General features: G+C 47.2%; 1 long non-coding RNA gene across 4 annotated transcripts in view; it reads right to left on the bottom strand.

The window, feature by feature from the left end:
- Positions 1 to 16,125: 16,125 nt before the first annotated feature.
- Positions 16,126 to 18,026, bottom strand: part of LOC310690957 — a 68,440-nt gene continuing 66,539 nt past the window's right edge. For all 4 annotated transcript variants that reach the window (XR_014518290.1, XR_014518291.1, XR_014518292.1 and 1 more), the window contains one exon: positions 16,126 to 17,057. This is a non-coding gene — a long non-coding RNA (uncharacterized lncRNA). The remainder of the gene's footprint in view (positions 17,058 to 18,026) is intronic.

The raw sequence follows: 18,026 nt of genomic DNA, 5'->3' as shown, positions 1-18,026 counted from the left end.
TGGCCGCTCACTTGCCTGTCCCTGCCTTCTGTGGATCTGAAGCTGGTGACCAGTTTCCCAACTGGACCAGCCGTAGCTGCCACATGAGCAGCGGAGACAGGTATGTGAGGCTCTGGCAGGATGGGTGACAACGGGTGCTGTGTGGCTCTGGCGATAGGGACACCATGGTTTGGTTCACAGGCCCCCAGTGCCTCATGAGAGGCAGAAGCCTAAGACAGAAATTGAGAACATGTGGTCCTCCAGGTCTTGCTGAACTCCCAAGCCCGTTGGCCATGCTGGTCAGTATTATGGGTGCTAGGAGTTTGACAACATCTGAAAACAGGTTCAGCATCCCTGCTGTATAGGATGGAAGGAAAGGGCAGAGGCAAAGCTCACCCGGCGACTGCAGGCACATTTAAAGCATATGGCTTCCTCCAAAGAATCATGGGAGAAGCATAGTTTATCCCTCACTAGGGCCAGGCAATGTCATCGCGACCAGCCAATCATTGCGACAAAGTGGTACATCACGGTGTTGAAAAGTAGAGAGAGGAACGAGCTGCATTGGCTGCAGCCCCCCAAGGTGCCAGGGTGAAACCTCATTGTGCTCCCTTGGTGCACAGCTTGTTCCACTGGGCACCAGCGGCGAAGGGAGTCCGTCCGCTGCCAGCACCTGTCGTGTGAAGGGAGTCAGGCACAGTCAAGCCCTACCTGTGATATGCTGCCGAGTGATGGCACCGTTGCACTCTGGCTCCCAAACCACTCCTGGGCGATGGTAACGCCAGTTACCCTCAAGTCAGTGATAAATGCTGGCGAAGCAACCCTTAGTTCAGCTTTCTGTATGCGTGACCACACCATTGTGATCACTTGCTACTGCACCAGCCCCGACTCTCAAGCCACCAGCCAGCTGCCCTGCAATGGGAAAGCCGCTACCTCGTTCCTGGTGCGTGAGAAGGGGGTGGCGGCCTTTCCTATATGCGTTGCTCCCCCTGCCCATCATTGCCAGGCTGGCGATGCCAAGTATGTAATGGCAACACAGCCTCTCCTATTCATTTCCATAGCAATGATACTCTTCCCTCCCTCCTCTTGCCGGCAGGACTCAGCTAGCCAGGCCTTTTGTGGCTGGTTTTAATTAAAAGGCTCTTAAGTGTGAGACAAAGGCAAAGCTGAAGGGGTCTGTGCAGGGGGGAAACGGGGAGGGGGGGCTCCCCTATTCTCTATTCTTCCAGCCTGGTATGCAACCACTAACCCTAACCCCCACCCCAAACCATCCGGCATCAACACCACCCACCTAGGGCAGGACAGTTGGGAGCAGTCTTGCGCCTAGCTGTTGCGGTGCAACTGGCGGAGAGGGGAGGGAAAGAGAAGGGAAGGTAGAAATAATTATGCTTTGATACACATCCTCCCATATGAACCCAGCCCAAATTTCCGCGTGAACTAAATAGCCCCTCCCTACCACTTCACTGGGTGAGGAAAGTCTTTTAAGATTTTCTACAGCGAGAATCACAGGCAGATCTACAAGATACGTTTAAATGAACATTTAAAGCATGTGTGATTCCCCCCAAAGAATCATGGGAACTGTAGTTTCCCCCTAACAGAGCTGTGATTTCTAGCACCTGACCAAACTATATATCCCAGGATTCTTGCCGGGGGGGGGGGGAATGCTTATGTGCTATAAAAGTGCATTGGCTATGATTTAGTGTGGCTCTGCAGGGATGCTGCAGTTGCAAAGAATTATGCATGTCAATATTCCCCTTCTCTGCACAGCGCCAAATTACACACTGGGTCAAAAATCCCCGCACTTTTTTTTTTTAAAAAAAGAGGGCTCCAACAGGCTTACCTTCTTCCCCAATACCAATTCCCTCCAACCTCCAAAAATAGTTTTTGTCCAGCGTATGATCATAGCTGTCAACCTTCCCTTTTTTTGCGGGAAATTCCCTTATTCCAGCGCCGTTTCCTGCTGCTATCCCAGATTGTTAGATATCCCGTAGACTGTCCCCAGGACAGGGGAGGCTGCTGATCCCTTATTTTCGAGGCTGCTGATCCCTTATTTTCAAATCTGAAAGTTGACAGCTATGTGTATGATCCGGTAAAAAGTTACAACCTGTTCAACACGACACTTGTAATATCTTTATCTGGTTCTCCTGTTGCAATCAATGGGACTTAGAAAGGGCCTGGCCTTGGCTAAACTCTGCTTTAAATTTTATACACACAAAAACGGTCTCTGTTGCCTATCTACATTTTTGCAGTGCACAGCTAGCTTTCCCCACTCTAAAGGGATACGCAGAATGAAGGAGAGCAGCCTCCTCTGCGTCCCCATTCCCAGCTATATCTTCTCATCTATTGCTATGTAAAACCCGGGCAGGAGGGGGAGGGATTTATGGAAGTATCGTGCAAAGGCTGAAATATGACTGGGGTGTGCTTTGAAGTTTGATGAACTGAGCAAAGAAACCTTTACGCCCAGTATTTAGCTTGGGGAATAGGTTGTGTCAACAGAGGGGCGAGGGGTGGTGGTGGGAGGAATTGACATGGTACACTTGGAAGGGGCTGGCGACTCTGGCTTGATGGATGGGGAGCTCCAGCAAGGCAACACCTCCCATGTCTTGATAAGCAAGGGTGTGAACCTTGGTGGGGGCAGGGAAGGGAGGCCACTGCAGCTGGCCTGGCTTTCTTTCTCAGATAAGACACAGATTCCTTGAGATGCAACTTCCCGCTCTGCCATAAAGCTTAGTTTAACCTGGCGCCTCTTCTGCTTTCAGTGCCAAGGTATAATATGGTATATTATATATATATGGTGGTGCTGTGGGTTAAACCACAGAGCCTAGGGCTTGCCGATCAGAAGGTCGGCGGTTCGAATCCCCGCGACGGGGTGAGCTCCCGTTGCTCGGTCCCTGCTCCTGCTAATCTAGCAGTTCAAAAGCACATCAAAGTGCAAGTAAATAAATAGGTACCGCTCTGGTGGGAAGGTAAACGGCGTTTCCGTGCGCTGCTCTGGTTTGCCAGAAGCGGCTTGTCATGCTGGCCACATGACCTGGAAGCTGTAAGCCGGATCCCTCGGCCAGTAAAGCAAGATGAGCGCCACAAACCCAGAGTCGGCCACGACTGGACCTAATGGTCAGGGGTCCCTTTACCTTTACATATGCAAAACAATAATAAAAAACAGAGTGTGTTAAAGCATGTGCAGAGTGTTGTTTCCCTGCCCACTCCCGCGTCCAATGGGACTTTGTGCCAGGTCAGTGTGCATGGGATTGCTCTGTGTTCCTATGAACATATCCTCTAGATTCAGTCTGGAAACTAACTCATTTGGCAGAAGACTCAAGCTGCAGGGCTTGATTGCAGCAAGAACTGCTCAGGGTCAGGCCCCTAGATGTGTTTTAGGAAGCAGGGTCAGGCCCAGGAATTTCCCATTCTTGTCGTGTTATTATCCCTCCAATAGAACTTCAAGGCAATACTGTGCACTGAACAGATAATTGAAAATGACAGTTCCCGCTGGACGATTCGCAATCTAAAACATGCAACATGCGGGGGAAAGAAGTTAAAGCAGCAAATTCTCAAGTGCAGGCACAAAGCTGGGTGAAAGTGGGAACCACAGTGGTAAGTACTGGTAGAAGTATACTTGTGAATTATATATCTTCAAGTGGAGCCTGCAACAAAATGTTGCAGTGTGGACTAGTGTTCCTGTTCCGGATGCCAGCCAGCTAGCCATACCATCTTCCAGGGCACCCCATTCCATTGCCCCCCTTCCAATTTCTCCATTCCTTCCCTGTCCCTCAATTCTTAGTTGTCATTCTGTGGCTGCTAAGCGTGCTCAGTCTTCCTTCAACTGTCTTGGAGCTTCCTCTTCCCTTAGATTCTCCCCACCCACCCACTTAAAAAATTTGCTGTACAGTGGTACCTCGGGCTAAGTACTTAATTCATTCCGGAGGTCTGTAGTTAACCTGAAACTGTTCTTAACCCGAAGCACCACTTTAGCTAATGGGGCCTCCTGCTGCTGCCATGCCGCCGGAGCACAATTTCTGTTCTCATCCTGAAGCAAAGTTCTTAACTTGAAGCACTATTTCTGGGTTAGCAGAGTCTGTAACCTGAAGCGTATGTAACCTGAAGCGTATGTAACCCAAGGTACCACTGTACTTCTGCAATCCTTTGCATTTCTCCATGGCTATCTGACGACTTCCCTCTGTTTAGAGAAGCTCTTTTTAAAAAACGAGAAAAGGAAAACATCATAGAATCATGGAATTGTAGAGCTGGAATCAACCCTGAGGATCATCTATCTAGTCCAACCCCCTGCAATGCAGGGATATGCAGCTGTCCCATACAGAGATTGAAATTGCAACCTTGGCATTATCAGCTCCATGCTCTAACCAACTGAGCTATTCATGATATACATGAGTGCTTCTGAACCCACTTTTGCTGCCGAGTACCTAAACCACTGAGCCTAGGGCTTGCTGATCGAAAGGTCGTTTGGTCCCAGCTCCTGCCAACCTAGCAGTTCGAAAGCACATCAAAGTGCAAGTAGATAAATAGGTACCACTCCGGCGGGAAGGTAAACGGCGTTTCCGTGTGCTGCTCTGATTTCGCCAGAAGCGGCTTAGTCATGCTGGCCACATGACCTGGAAAAACTGTCTGCAGACAAAGGCCAGTAAAGCGAGATGAGCGCCGCAACCCCAGAGTCGTTCGCGACTGCACTTAACTGTCAGGGGTCCTTTACCTATTTACCTAGAAGCAGAGCAGCCAGCTCTCATACTTTCAGGAGTAGACTGGAATCCTCCTGCTGCCTCTTTCAAGCTAGATACAAGAGTTATGCAATACCCCGTAATGCAAGAGGCAGAGAGGGGAGTAGAAAAGAACGTAAGGCGGCAGGTTGGTGTTGCTGCCCCAGGGTGGGGAATATACAGCTAATTAGTTTCCGTGCTGCAAATCTCTTACATGGGATAAAATTTGTCACAGCGTCCCGGAAGATCCCTCACCCTATAAATAGCTTGTCCCCTTCGGCATTTTTCTCATCACATGCGAGCTTGAGACGGGTGGAGGTGAATGGAAGCACCCAGGAGAGGGTCCAAGACCAGCTCAGCCGTCTCCAAGCCCACCTGCAGTCTCTTTTTGCCTCCCCCCTTGCAATATCGCTTTCCCATGGGAAGCAGGGAATAGTTTCTGTTTGGTACCCTTTGCCAAAACCGACGGCAGGCTCCTCGACTTGGGTTCCCTGTGACTTGGCCGTAGAGATCGGAGCGAAAATGAATTGTGCAGCAAAGCACACAGGCACACTACAGAGTCATGCGGGAAAGGATATTTATCTGGACCTCTCATTGCTGACCCACATCCAGGTTGCTAGGTACAGCCAATACAAATTCCCCAACAAATGCAACCCTTCGTTTGCAGTAGCTATCATGTGATGTGGCCGCTCAAAAGGACCACACTTCCTTGCAGACGGCCGTAAGAACGTGACGCAAACCTGCTAGATTCGGTCCAGAGTCTAGTTCTCAATGTGGCCAACAAGGTACCTGTAGGAAACCTGAAACAGTGGCAGACCTTGGGTCTCAAATTTCAGTGGTACCAAAATTCAGTGCCCCCTGCTTCTCACGCTCCATTCTACATCATAGGTGCAGTGTCCCTTGCAGCACCCCAAAGCTCCGCACCATGTGTGCCCCAAACCACGTGCTCTCCCCTAAATCTGCCTCTGCCCAGACAAGAGCACTCTCCACCATCTTGCCTTGGTAATGGATTGGATGAGAATCAGTAAAGTGAAGCACAATCTGCGTAAGACTGAGGCCCCCTTAGAGGGTGGTTTCCAAGATCAGATGGATGGGGAGGTTGCCTCTGGAGGAGCGGGTACACAGTTTGGGAGGTACTTCTGAATCAATTGCTGTCGCTTGAGGCTAAGGTGGCCTTGGTGGTGCAGAGTGCCTTCCATCAGATTCAGCTGGTGGCCCAGCTGTACCCTTAACTTCTGTTGTATATGATCTGGTAACCTCTAGGTTAGATCACTGCAAAGTGTTATATGTGAGGCTGCCTCTGAAGACGGTTCGGAAACTTCAGCTGGTGCAGAATTCAACAACCAATAGGTTTTGAGCATATAATGGCAATCTTAGCCTGACTGCACTCGCTGCCAATTAGTTTCCAGGTCCAATTCAACGTTCTGGTTTTGACCTATGAAGTCTTAAACAGCTCAGGACTGCAGTACATCAGGTACCGTCTCTCCCCATATGAACCTACCCAGACTCTGCAACCATCATCTGAAGCCCTTCTTCGCCTGCTTCCTCCGCAAGAATTGGCCTTTTCTGTGGTGGTTCCCTTTTGTGGAATGCTCTCCCCATGGAGGCTTGCCTGGCTTGCCTTCACGCAACAGGATGTGCTCCCATTGCTCTGCCCCAGCTACTGCCAACCTAGCAGTTTGAAAGCATACCAACGCAAGTAGATAAATAGGTACCGCTGCAGCAGGAAGGTAAACAGCATTTCCGTGCACTCTGGCACTTGTCACGGTGTCCTGTTGTGCCAGAAGCAGTTTAGCCATGCTGGCCACATGACCTGGAAAGCTGTCTGCGGACAAACACCAGCTCCCTCGGCCTGAAAGCAAGATGAGCACCACAACCCCATAGTCGCCTTTGACTGGACTTAATTGTCCTTTACCTTTACCTTACCCTATATAATAAAATAATAATAATAATAATAATAATAATAATAATAATAATAATAATAATGTAAAGGTAAAAGTAAAGTGCTCCAGGACTTTAAGTCCAGTCAAACTTCTGGTGCAACGGGACACTGTGACGGAAACAAGAGCGCACAGAAACGCCGTTTACCTCCCCACCGCAGCGGTACCTATTTATCTACTTGCACTGGCATGCTTTCAGATTGCTAAGTTGGCAGAAGCTGGGACAGAGCAACGGGAGCTCACCCAGTCGCGGGGATTTGAACCGCTGACCTTCTGATTGGCATGCCCAAGAGGATCAGTGGTTTAGACTACAGTGCCACCTATTTTCATTGGAGAAATGTTGGAGGGTGTAGATGTTTTGTTCCCTCTTTTAAGTAGTAGCAGCAGCAAATTGGCCAAGATGGCGGACTCCTTGAATTTGCTTCAGATGGAGGGGCAGACTCTTCTCCCCTTCCTCTTCTTGCAAAGTGGCTGTCCCTCTTCTACAGAAGCGGCTGCTGCATCACTGCCAGTGCCACCCCTCCTGCTCCTTGGATGGGTGAGGATTCCAGCCAGATCTAGCCTGACAAGCACAGCTGCGGGATCTGTAGCCCGGCTACTATCTCCTTGGCTTTCCGTTGTGCAGCCCCCCATGCTGGGTCATATGAGGGCCCTCAGCTGTTCTCGCTGAGTGGAGACAGCAACTGGGGTGGGGTGCGGGGAGGCCGGGACGCAAACATTTCATTAACCGAGCGCATGGCATTTAATCTCCCTGAATGAGTCACGGTCTCGGGAGCCAAAGCTGGAGCCAGTTTTGCCCCATGCTCCTCCCCTCCAAGAGTGACGCTGCATCAAGGGTTCTCAAATGATGTCAGCCAACCTCTGCAGGAAGCACCGGGTCAGCCTCCCACTCCCACTGGTGCAAGTACAACGCAGCCAAAACAACAGTGTCAAAAATGCATTCATTTAGCAATCTAGTCCCTGTTTAAGTTTTATACTCCTGCTCCTTGGCATCTCTGACTCTTTCTGTTCCCCAAGCGCTCCAGTCTCCTTTCTTCCCTGCATCCTTGCAGAGCACCCTACTGACTGCTAAAATCTGGCATGATCTGTTCTTTCTAAGGCAAATAATTCTCTGCAGAGACCGTCTTCCCATCATTCCATGGTGGACTCTTGCCCCTCGGCAGTTAGACTGTTTGTGAACATTCTGTGACTTACAATGGATGTGTCTTGGGAAAAGATGGATTCAGCTCTTAGCTGCTGCTGCTGCTTTAACTTCCTCTGTCCCCCAAGTACCCAAAGCTATCATCTGTTTCTTTCCTGTCAATTGCATATAGGTCCTATGTAAGGTTTCCTCCTCGTTCCGACTTCTCTTTTCTGTAGCTTCTTCCCTAGCTCCTTCAGCTTTCCCTAGCTCCTTCCCTTCCTCTTCAGCTTTATGGCTCCTTTGCCCCTCGTTCCCTCTACTTCCTGCTTTTTACCCCACTACCTGACACCCCACTACTTCCTTAGCCCCCTCAAAACAACAGCTATTGCTATTTATGGTAAAAATGTGTGCCTGCGACGGCTTTTGACAAACTTCAAACAGCAGCATCGTGTGCTTGCAACACCATGAGGCGGATTACATTTCTGGCACACCTCTACAAAATGATGCACAAATAATGTAACCCCATGCAGACACTGACTAAGATGCTATAGAGAGGACTGGAAAGAGGAGGTGTGACTCCGGATGCGAGCCCATGAAATAGAAGCAAGGTGTGAATCATCTTCTTTTCCGACACCCAGCATAAAATGATGAAACTAATTTGCAGCGAATATGACTATTTGCCTAGCGTATAGAGGGTTTCAAAGAACTGAAGTGAATAGGAAATAGCTTACATCATGAGTGAGCTGGAGGCGTACCCATGCTCAACATTTATGAATAGCACAAATATGTTTTCCCAACATAGCATATGACTGACCTGGAAAACTCAAAGCCACGTGATTTGCAGACAGCAATGTCTATAAAACTGCTTTAAGGAAACTATAACCAATAAAAGATATGTCATCAGATGTATTGGAGAGGGCATCCTGCTCAGTCTTTTGCAAGAGCTTGGTTCAACTGCAATTCATTTAAAGCACATTCTGCAAGAGCTCGGCTGCTCCCAGCAAAAGCCCAGGTTTCTTGAAATCAACGAGTTAAGACACACTTTGCAATGAGGTTCCTCCACTGGAAGCATAAAACTTACTGCTGTGCCTTAGAATATAGTAAGAGATGTGCCTGCATGTCTTTAAAACACTGAGAAACAGGAGCTGAATCAATGCATCTGGCAAATCCAGCCTAAGACGACTTCCTGGTTCTGCACTATGGACATGCAACATGAATGAGGAGCAGGGAATGATATCGAATGAGAAATCTGCTAGGATGATGGCCTTTTTCTTTTAGCCAAGAGTTCCAGCCCAACAACACAGATACAAAGGTGCGTGCCGTATAATTTCCAGATCAGGAAAAGTCGTTTAGTGCATGTTCAGAGGCTCGCCATCTGACTAGCTTTTTCAGGGAAGTACAATCCAAGCCTGATACTGAAAACAGGTCTGAGGTTGAGTCCCGTGGCTCAAATTCCATACTGCTTAGAGGCACTCCTCCTTCCATTATCACCGCACACGTTCCAGAGGTCACATACTTGTGCTGAGCCCTGGTTAGTCCTCACTGAGTATTCTGGGGTGGGTTGAGGGGCTGGAACAATGAGACAGTTTTAGGCAACAGGCAACTTGATTCCCTGCTAAAGGAAAGGTAGCATCTATGGTTGATGCCCATTGCTCTGGCAGCAGACTTTCTGAGTTTTCAACAACTTGCATGAGAGGTAAAAGTTCAACTGTTTAAGGATTTACTGACTTGGTGCTGGAGGCGACCCAGGGATGTAAACTGCTTGTCCTGCTGAATTTCTGCCTGTCTTTCAGCTGTTTTAGGCGAAGGAACTTAAAACAAAACCAAAAAAACCAGGCCTCTTGCATTGCAGCAGGGAATTGGCACAAAGCGTTTCCCTCACAGTTCTTGCTGGTGGCGTCTGCTAGCAAGTACCGTTTAGATGTACATGCATAAGATCCAGTTAATGCCTTCTGCTTCTGGTCCTCTGATTTTGGGGCTGGGGGGGGAGATCTCTCGCTCTCATTCTGCTGCCAAGTGTTAGGTTAGGAAAAGCCGATTGACTAGCTGGTGGGCAAGAGGGTCATAAATCAAATTTTGTCTTGAAGGGTCAAGTTATTCCCCTCCGCCCCAGCCCCAGGTCTTTGATTCCGGGAGCCCCTCTCTCCACCCCCCACCCCACCCCACAGCTACGAACAGCGCGATGGTTTCAATTACGCCCTGAAAGGCAGAGAGGGGGCCTCTTTTCAAGGCAGGCTGGCCTTCTCCTACTCTCAACAAAAGCTTAAGTTACAGGAAAAGGAGAGAGAGAGGGAAAGAAGTTAGAAAAGAAAAAAACAGGCCAGGGTAGAGAAGGGGGAAGGAGGGAAAGAAAGAAAAAAGCAAGCAGGGGGGTTGGGTCAGGGAGAAAATCCCAAAAGAAAAAGAAGAAGAAAGAACAATGGAGAGAAAACTTAGAGGGAGGGGGGAGAAGCAGGATAGAAAAGGCCCTGGTGTTGGGTGCAAATTTTGGACTAGGAGAGAGAAACAGGCCCATTCTTTCCTGAGGACTTTCCGCTGGAGTTTTTATTCAGGACACGTCAAAACTACAGGACAATTTGATGTTATTTATGACCGAGTCTCGGGGTGCAGACAAGACCGGCCCTGTCTCGAAATAAGCATGGTGGTAGAATTAAATCCATCTACAGGCAAGTTTTACAAATCACCCAGTTCCCCCAAGCAGCCTGTTTCTGCTCCCCCCTCCCCTCAAAATCAAAATTTGGCAGGAAGGCAGCCCAAATTCTTTGCAGCGGAACAGTGTGTGAAAATTCATAATGCACATTGAGTATATTTGCTTATTTCGCACAATGTATTTAATTTGCTTCTGCTCAACACAGGGAAGGCAAAGAGCTCTGGCTGCCCCTTGAAGGGCTGCTCCCTGGAAATCATTCTTTTGGGGTCTTGCCAGTGAGATTCACACACACGCACTGTATACCTCTGCAGCCTTAGAAGCTGCAGAGATGTTTCGTTTTGCTTTTAAAATGAACGCAGAAATTCTTAAGAAGTAGAATTCTGTTGCCAGCACTGATTTCTGCACTTGCACTGGGTGGTTTTGAAATGGTGGAATATATACAGTTCTAGGTCAGGGTTACCAACCCTTGAAAATACAATGTTCTGGCACGTTGGCAGGGCCTGAGGACACAGCCCAGCAGGTCACTAGGTAAACCCCAATCATAGACTCAAGGGTGGAAAGGATAGCAAACACTCTGTTCATCTTTCTAAGGTGTGCAGTTATAGCAGGGACCTCAGGCATTTGTATGGTACTGCTTGGTGATATCAGACTACTATAGCGCAAACCAACACAATCCATGCTACAACTCTTGTCGCAAGAGAAATGAAAGCACATATACAGCAGACAAGCCAGGTATATGTATCTCACACATACATGCACATGGAACATATACAGTGTTCAGAAGACATCAGACATTCACCCATTTTACAGATGGGGAACTCTGGGGCTTAAGAGTCTCCAGTCTCAAGGGCAACCACGAAATCCATGGCACAGAACTCTCACCCTCTGAGCAGGTCACTCAAGAAAGCAAGCCGAGACACAGAGCCAGCATCTCCAATAGGTCCACCCTAGGGTGTGTGTCTAAAAGTAGGTACAGCGGTACCTCGGGTTACAGACGCTTTGGGTTACAAACTCCGCTAACCAGGAAGTGGTTGCTTCAGGTTTGGATTTGGATTTGATATCCCGCCTTTCACTCCCCTTCAGGAGTCTCAAAGCGGCTAACAATCTCCTTTCCCTTCCTCCCCCACAACAAACACTCTGTGAGGTGAGTGGGGCTGAGAGACTTCAAAGAAGTGTGACTGGCCCAAGGTCACCCAGCAGCTGCATGTGGAGGAGCGGAGACGCGAACCCGGTTACCCAGATTACGTGACTACCGCTCTTAACCACTACACCACACTGGCTTAAGAACTTTGCCCCAGGATAAGAACAGAAATTGTGCACCAGCGGCACAATGGCAGCAGGAGGCCCCATTAGCAAAAGCACGCCTCAGGTTAAGAACCGTTTCAGGTTAAGAACGGACCTCTGGAACGAATTAAGTTCTTAACCCGAGGTACCATTGTTGTGAACTCACGTGCATTATTCTCGCACACCTGCCTAACAGTTGAGAATAAGGCGATGCATGCATAGGCATGCGGAAGTTGAATAGGCATACGGGGTAGGAGGAGCCAGGCACGCAGGTTGAGAGCCAATGAAGTAGCCACACTGGCCTCTATGCAAACGTGGTGAAGCCAGTGCAAAGAAGCCTGACGACAACCTAGTGCAAAAATAATATAGAGGGATATGGAAAAGGAATTAAGCACCCAGAAAACATGTATCCCTTTCATAGATGGGATAGAGGGCTTATCCCCTTACCATTCCTCTGCTCTTTCCAGGCATGGTCCATGCTTTAAAGCTCCATGTCTGCCTGCTCCCCCTTTCTCCACAACCCCCCCCCCCCCACTATTTAGCATCCAAGTAGAGCAACTATCAATCAGCAGAAAACCTGAGCTGTTGCTCCGGTTGGGTGCTAAAGAGTAGCTTTTCATGGGGAAAGTTCTGGGGCAACTCCCCTCCTACTTTCAGACACAGAGCTTTTAAGTGCAGACCTGTACCTGGGAAGAATGGCGCAAAAGGTAAGTGTGGATAAGCTGAAAAACAACTTGCCCAGGGAGGCTGAAAAACAGCTTGCCCAAACAAGCAAGTGACCCCAACCAACAACCCGGAAAAACCCACTGAGGTGGGCACACAAAGAGAGGCAGACACACAGAGAACAAAGGGAGGGCACAGTTTCTAAGAAAACATGGAAGAGAATAGCTTGCCCATACATTTTGCCTCCTATCTCAGGTTCTACCAATGCTAGAAGCTTAAGTCACATTCACACCATACATTTAAAACACTGTGGTACCACTTTCCCTGTCACAGAGGTACAGTTCCCATAATGCTTTGACAATTTACCCCTCTTCACTGAGGATTGTAGATCTGTGAGATGGACAGGGGTGAAGTAGCTCAGAAAGAGTGACTGGGCCAAAGTCACTCAGAGCACATCATGGCAGTGTGGTGTGTTGGTCAGAGTGTTGGACTAGGGTTCGAATCCCCACTCAAGAGGGTCAGATTTGATGAAGTGAAGGGCCAACCAAAGCGCCAGATTAAACCAACCAGCAGGCAGGATTAGGCCCCCAAAGTGGAGGCCTAACAAAAACTGCAATGCACTTGAAGGGGCTCTAGCAACAAGGTAAAAAGTATGAGGGGATTAATAATAGATAAACTAATAGATTATGAATTTGCTGAACCAAATTTAAAAGGGATACAAAAATGGGAGACGTGAGGAAGTCAGGAAAATTAAGTTAATCTAAAGTGGGGAGATAAGAAAGAGAGAAATTTTGTTTTTCTTTTATATGTGTTTTTTTCTTTTTTCTGTGTTTAATGTTTGTATTTTTTGTATTTTGTATTTTTGTGCTTTTGTATTTTGTATCTCTTTTGCATTTGTTCTTTGTTTTTTCTAAACTTTTTTATTGATAAAACCTAATAAAATATTATATATATAAAAAAAACTGCAATGCACACTGTATGGACTGCACATTCAATTCTGGATTAATACTTAAGTATTAACACAACTTGAATTGTTTGAATTATTTATGAGTTTACTATTTTAAAACATTTTTTAAAAATCTATTTTTAAAACATTTTTTTTATTCACTCAGTAAAACCACTCTTTGGAAGAAAAGAGCAAGCTACAAAAGGGATGATCAAATAAAGGCATGTACAACGTCCCGCAGTTCCAGCACACAAGATGCAGTCCTGGAGGAATGTTCTATAGTGACACCGTCCTATCCAGTGCCAAGAGCAGTGTATCTTACTACAATGTATTCCAGGCCCCAGGCAACATGGAGCGTGTGTTCTTGGATACCGGCATCTCTGTGTGAATGCTGAGAGATGAGAAAGCACAACTTGGGGGTCAGAGACATGGCTCTGCAGAAGGTCCCCATCTAGCCATCACTCAAAGAATCTTGTACTTTTAAAGAGTCAGGAGAAACAAAACCTGCAGATATTCTGTGACGGAAGCTCTTTCACATAATGTGAACTAGTCGCCAGATGTAATCTGGCATAAATGCTGGAAGGTAGGACTTTGCACCTTGTTGAACTGGGGACAGCTTTGGTTGTAGATACAAGCTAAAAGCAAAAGGGAAGCCCCATGCTGTCAGGAAAGTTTGGGGAAGGGTCATAGCTCAGGAGTAGAGCATCTGTATGAAACCCTGCAGGGCTACTGCTAATATTGAGCTAGGTTGCTAGATGGAGCAAACGTGGCTCAGCATAAGGCAGCTTCCTATGTTCCTAAAGCGGGCAATAATGGACATGTGCAAAATACTACTGGCATGTCAACCCAGGAAAATACTAAGTCATGAACATGCCTTACTGAGCTTAAAATGTAGTATTTCGGAAGATCCAAAGAATCATGCAAGCTATGCTTACCAGTGATGGTTTCATACAAGAGTAGCAAAACATTTTCCAACAGTCCAATAGATGAAGACAAATCATATGCCTTCAAATGTGGCATCAGAAAGCCCCTGGCCTGCCTTCATTGGGGGGGGGAGGTTCCAAATAGCTTGAAACAAAGCAGGCAATCGGATCTGAAGGAGCCAGGAGAATTCTGGCCCCGGGTCAATTGCTCCAGGGACGAAAGCCCAGCTCTGAGCTGCCTATCTGAGAAAACGTGGAAAGTATGTCTGAGGGAGGGAAGGAAGATAGCAGAAAGGGGAAGGGATTCCTTTTTATGCTTTTAAAAAAGGGTCAAGTTGCGGGGAGAAAAATGGCCCCAGATAAAAGGCCCTGGGTCAGGCATGAGAGAGCTAAGAGGGGTTTTGAAATATGACAGAGGAAGAATTACAACGGCCAGGAGATAAGATGCTGAGGGTAAGCGGAGATGGCAGGAGGGGGAGGAGGAGGGAAGAGAGGAGGTTAAGTTGGCAGCGGAGAAGGGGAGAGAGATAAGGGAAGAAAGGGTTAGGGTCAGTTGTTCAGAAAGAAAGGCCACCTCGTGTCAGGAAGGCAGATGGCTTGGTCCTGTTACACATACCACATTCCCCAAAAGCGCAAGGTGGGGGTGGGGAGAAAAGATTCCTTGCAGCAAGAAGGGGAGGGAAAAACAGTATTTTTTGGGTGGTGGCAGTCAAACACACACACACACACACACACACGAGAAAGGTAGCCTCCCCACAAGGCAGTGATGGCCACCATCTTGGGTGGCTTTAAAAGAGGATTAGACAAATTCGTGGAGGTTAAGGCTATCTGTGGGTGCTAGCCAGGATGGCTGTGTTCTCCCTCTACTGTCAGAGGCAGTACCGTGGTACCTCAGGTTACATACGCTTCAGGATGCACACTCCACTAACCCAGAAATAGTGCTTCAGGTTAAGAACTTTGCTTCAGGATGAGAACAGCAATCGTGCTCCGGCGGCGCAGCAGCAGCAGGAGGCCCCATTAGCTAAAGTGGTGCTTCAGGTTAAGAACAGTTTCAAGTTAAGAACGGACCTCCGGAATGAATTAAGCACTGTATTTTTTGCTCTATAAGACGCACCAGACCACAAGACGCACCTAGTTTTTGGAGAAGGAAAACAAGAAAAAAAATATTCAGACGCCAGAACAGCAAGAGGGATCGCTGCGCAGTGAAAGCAGCAATCCCTCTTGCTGTTCTGGCTTCTGGGATAGCTGCGCAGCCTGCATTCGCTCCATAAGACGCACACACATTTCCCCTTACTTTTTAGGAGGGAAAAAGTGAGTCTTATAGAGCAAAAAATACGGTACTTAACCTGAGGTACCACTGTATTTTATAATGCCAGTCACCGGAAATTGCTGGTGAGTGAATTGAACTGTTGCACCCATGTTCTGCTTGCCTGCTTCCCGTTGGCCCCTGTGAGAACAGGGTGCTGGACCAGATGGGCCCTTGGCCTGATCCAGCAGGACTCTTCTTATGTGCGATGTACAGATTGAGTCAGGTAGTAGATGACTAGGCCATCGATTGTCCTATGTCGGAATGTAGGGCACAGAGGATGTGACCCTCTTTAATTCTCCTTGACCTCTTGGTGGCTTTCAGTAGGATGAGCTATGGTATCCTTAGGGACCAGCTTCACTGCAATGACTGTGGGATGGGTTTTAATGGGTAGGAGAGGATACCTTAATTGCAATTTATCACTCCCGGTACCCATGTGTGAGAGCTGAACAGTTTTTAAAATCCCATCCTTTTGTCAGCAAAATTAAAAGCCTAATAATCAGGCTGCAAAACTCTGTTTTGAGCAAGTCCAGTTAACAAAGTACTCTTGGCTTCCCCCTTCTTACCCAGCCTAATAAAGAATCAGGGAACAACTTGGGAAGTAAGTTAAAAAAATATAATTTACTTATAATCGTACACTGGTTCGCAGTAATGGCAGCAGTAAAAACTATGCAGGCAAAATACCTCTATTTACAGTATAACCAGCTTCAGGCATGCATACCCTCCAACATTTCTCTGATGAAAATAGGGACGTCCCATTCCATAATGATAATTTTACTATTTGTACCCCACATATCTTACTGGATTGCCCCAGCCACTCTGGGCAGCTTCCAACATAAATAAAAACATAACAAAACATTTAACATTTTGAAAAAACTTCCCTATACAGGATTGCCTTCAGATAGCTCAGGGGTCGGAAAACTCCATACCATCCAACATTTCTCCAATGAAACTTGGGACATCCTAAGGAAAAGTGGGGCATTCTGGGATCAAATAAGAAACCAGGACGGCTTCTCTAAATCAGGGACGTCCCTGGAAAATAGGGACACTTGGGAGGGTGTGGGCAAGTTGGATCAAGTGGAGGCATGTTTGAATCCAACGCTAGTCAAAGGGAGAGAGAGAGACGAACAGGAAGTACTATATGCTCCTTTCTCTCTAGAAGAGGCAGGGGAAATGACATCACACAGAGCCCTCTCTACCAATTGTATTTCTATTGACTGAGTATCTGCCTATCAGCAGTACAGCTCTATGGACTTAGCCCCTTCTCATTGTCTTGCCCACCTCCAGGCCTATGGATGCAGCAATGGCCCTGCTGTTCCATGAAGGGGTGGTGGTGTACGACACCCTAAATTCAAGTTATTTGCAGTGAAATCCTAACCACAGATGCTCAGAAATAAGTCCTTTTGAATTCCCAGGTAAGTGGACTGCAGCTTGACTCTGGTTCCAAACCAGTGTCTTAAGTTTATCTTAAGGAACTATTTAAGGAGATTATGTAGTTAATGACTAGCCAGCCTTGCTTGATGATTCCATCTTTCTGTAATGTGAAAATAAACAAAGTTAAAGCATTTCAGTAGAATAAAATAAGACTTCCACACCTTTTCAGTGTCACTTCATCCCAACGTATACAAGAACATGTAAATTTGATGCAGGATTTAAAATAAGTATCAAACAGTTGTTTTAATAAATGGTGTTTTCTCCCAGTCCAGTATTCCTTTCCTACCAGAACTGACATAGAAATAAAATTTGCACCCACCCAGCACATCCCATAAGTATGGGAGGATCCCAACATACAATTATAATCAATTAAAATGTAATGAACTTTGCTTTAAGATCTGCTTGTGAATGGCCCCTACATGTTGCATAATTAAGACCTCCTCTGCCAATCCTCAATTTCTCCCTCTCCCAAACAAACTCTCACAACAACATGTTAAAGAATGTTCTTGCTTTGAGGTGCCATTAAAGAAAAGGGGACCATAATGCATTTCTTTGTTCGTGAAAAGGGGCAATTATAAACAAGGAGCAACCTAGCTATTAAAGGGGTCGCTTTAAGAGGTCTCCCAGCTCACAGAAAGATGGAGGCTTTCAGCTTAGGTGGGGGAGGGAGGAGAGACAATTTCAAGAGGATCTTTATATCTTTGGGTGGGGGAAATCTCTGTGTAATTATTACTGGACCAGCCGATCTCTTTAAAATACATTTGGGAGCTGCACAGAATCCTTCTGTAGACTTTTGCATTCCCCCAAGAGGGAGCAGAGGACTCCGCTGAGTAACCATCGGTCTGGCTGTGCATTGCTTGTGAGTGCTCTCAGCATATTTGGAATGGGGTGTGGGTGTGTCTCCCTTTGCTGCTGCTCTCACTGTTGCATCTTACGCTGTGTACACATTACCAGCTTAGAAGGCAGCTAGGTCATTATTCTTCTCAATTCCAATCGAAGCTGGTTTGGGGGGTGGGGGGACACATCAAAGTGCAGTAAAAGAAACTATGGATGGCGGCTACTGTCGTAC

The sequence above is a fragment of the Podarcis liolepis genome (assembly GCF_965112155.1).
Source record: "Podarcis liolepis genome assembly, chromosome: 13".
In the NCBI taxonomy this organism is placed as follows: Eukaryota; Metazoa; Chordata; class Lepidosauria; order Squamata; family Lacertidae; genus Podarcis; species Podarcis liolepis.
This window is presented reverse-complemented; position numbering and strand designations above follow the sequence as displayed.